A 2,841-nucleotide genomic window follows, 5' to 3' on the forward strand; every position below is an offset into this window, starting at 1 on the left:
AACCAAAACGGTAATGTTATGAAGCTTAAAACCAAAACATTGAGATCAAAGATGTTAAAATGCTCTGTAGAGCTGAGGGGAACTGAGGGGAGTCTGGTGTTCTCTTTGGATTTGTTGTCATTTGATCCATTTTGAATGTGAAAATATTGATTAGTGCAGCTTTAATTAAAGCCCAATAGTATAATAATAATAATGATTTGACTAATTGGATTGATTTTTTCCTTCACTCTTACAAAGTACAACAACATAGAACGGCTTAAAACAAAATGTTCTGACACATTAATTCACAGCGTGTCCATACGCTGGGAAAATGCCTGTATTCTGAGTTGTATGTAAAGGACAAAAGGTTAAAATTAAAATTCAGATTTACACCTTGTGCACTCATGCTCATCTAATGCTTTGCATGTCAAGCTGACTCAAGTTGTTTATTCCGTCTTCCTCCTCTCAGTCTCCCCTCGCCTTTCCCACTTTACCCCCTCTCTCTACTCTCGTATTATCTTTCCGTCCCATTCTCTCCTTCCCCACTGTCAGTGTTTACTCATTCCCTCTGCCATTGCTTCCTCTGTGCCGTCTATTGATGGATTTCGAAAGTTCATGTCCTCAGTCCTCAGAATGCAAAATAATGTCTGAGCCGCCCCACCACCGAGCTCAGAGCCTCCACGGAAAAACACAAATCAATACACTCAGTCTGTTTCCGACTCGTCATGAGATTAAATCCCAGCTAATGCGGTGCTGTTCACTTGTTACTTTGTCTTTCTCTGGAAGGCTCAAGGATCATGTGTACGAATCAACCCCGTCTCCTAGAAATTACCTTAGACTACATAAAATACAGACGTAGTCTCTGTGATGTCACCCGTAGATTTCTGAAGGCTGTGAAGCTCAAAGTGGGTGGCTTCGCCCGTCGCCGGCAGTGACAACACAGTTTAACTCCCGACTAATCGAAAAATGGTCAAAGAGTTGGATTGTCGATGTAGCTAAGGCGACCCGGGTGACGCAGCAGAACAGACAACTCACAGCTAGTGACCTATGGCACCCACCTGTCACTCAAAGTGGCCACGCCCTCAATTATGCCAAACTTTGAGCCATAATTTAAACTGGTGGGTTACATAAAAATTCACCCCACGTACAGTTGTCATGAACTGGAATATAGAGACCAAAACTGTTTTTTATACCAGGTTGTAAACATGATTATTTCTGCAGTAAAGATGGGCATTTTAACAAAGAACGTACTTTGCCAAGAAGTGAAAGTCAATTGGTCGTTCCATTGCAACATCAGCGCCCAACAGCAAAGCTATGTTTCCACCATTTTGGACTGAAATTGACAACCGGATGCCAGTAAAACGGCCGCCTAAAAAGTGCCATAAAAACGTAAAACTAAATTATTTCTGTTCTATTGTCATATTCTACCGAAATGGTCTGTGTCATCTGTTCTCGCAATACAATATGTGCATATATTGACTACATTTTAGACAGTCACAGAACTTAGTTTAGGGAAAGATAATGGTCTGGTTTAAGGACTCGTGACTCAAGGTGACAGTGACTTGAGACACAATGTTTTTTATCAATATTTAACCGAAACCATGATCTTTCCCTAACCTTAACCAAAGTGCTTTTGTTGACTAAACATAACCACCAATGGGTGCGAACCCCAGTCTCTGGAGTCAAAGTCCTGTCACCACCATCCACCCTGACCAGTTCAACTCCAGTGTGGTTCATAAATTTATCGCTTCCTTAACTAAAAAAAAACGTTGCCTTTTAACACAATCCAAGTAGTGATTGTGTTCATCATCACATTGTAATTGGGGAAGAAATTGCTATTTGAAGTTCATTTCTAGGAGACAATATTGGTCTGAATTAGGAAAACAAATCCTGATAACAATATTATTGTGATATCTATAGAAATTTTTAGAAAACAATAATAATGCTATTAGTCAAATTCATCTTTAACTTTGTTTTTTGTGCGTTTTGTCTCTTTATTGGCAAATCATTACACTCAAAATATGAGTGTAGGGAGAAAAAAGTGCTGGATTATTTACACATTGTTATCATATGTGTATTATTAAAAAGATATCAATATTTCATTTAAAAAAAAAATATGGTTATCGTCAATACGTTGGTATATTGCAGCACCACATAGTCTGAATGTATGTGACACTGGTTGTTACTTTGACTTTATTGTACCATATCGCCGCAATACTGGATACGAAAGAAATAGAGAAAATATTAAAGGTTTAGTTGAAGATGGATCCTGTTTACATGGGCTTCTTTGTAAAGTATTTTAATTCGTTTTTCTGATTGAATTTTTCCTGCTGTATTGTCATATGTATGGTCAAAAGTGATTTGTTTATCTACAAGTTGGGACTGCTTTATGTCATCCTGTGACCTTGTGAGTCTTACTTTTGTTCTCTTTTTCTATCCAAGGATTTGTTTTATAAATAGATTTTTGTTTCTTTTGAGGATTTTAACCGCTTTGTGTGTGTGTGGAATAAATAAATAAACATTCAAATAAACATTACACACAAACTGTAAAAAGCTTCACAGCCTTATATTTATCAACCACACAGTCTAAGGAAATCTCTTTTTTGTCTGGTGTGTATGTGAATTGATCTTTAACAGCGATATTTTCCCATTATACCTCCGACGAAACATCCGACTGACTGGTTTTCTTTAAGTCTATAATTATTTTGCTCTTCTACACAAATGTATTAAAGCAAATGGACACTCTAAAAGTCAGTCCCGAAGGCACATCGACTGCTCACTCTGCAATCAGAGATGTTATGACTCAAAGGAAACAGAGATTTGGTCAAAACGCATCAGTGTGTGAACTTATAATAACATTGT

Source organism: Sebastes umbrosus, chromosome 12, assembly GCF_015220745.1.
Source record: "Sebastes umbrosus isolate fSebUmb1 chromosome 12, fSebUmb1.pri, whole genome shotgun sequence".
Lineage (NCBI taxonomy): Eukaryota > Metazoa > Chordata > Actinopteri > Perciformes > Sebastidae > Sebastes > Sebastes umbrosus.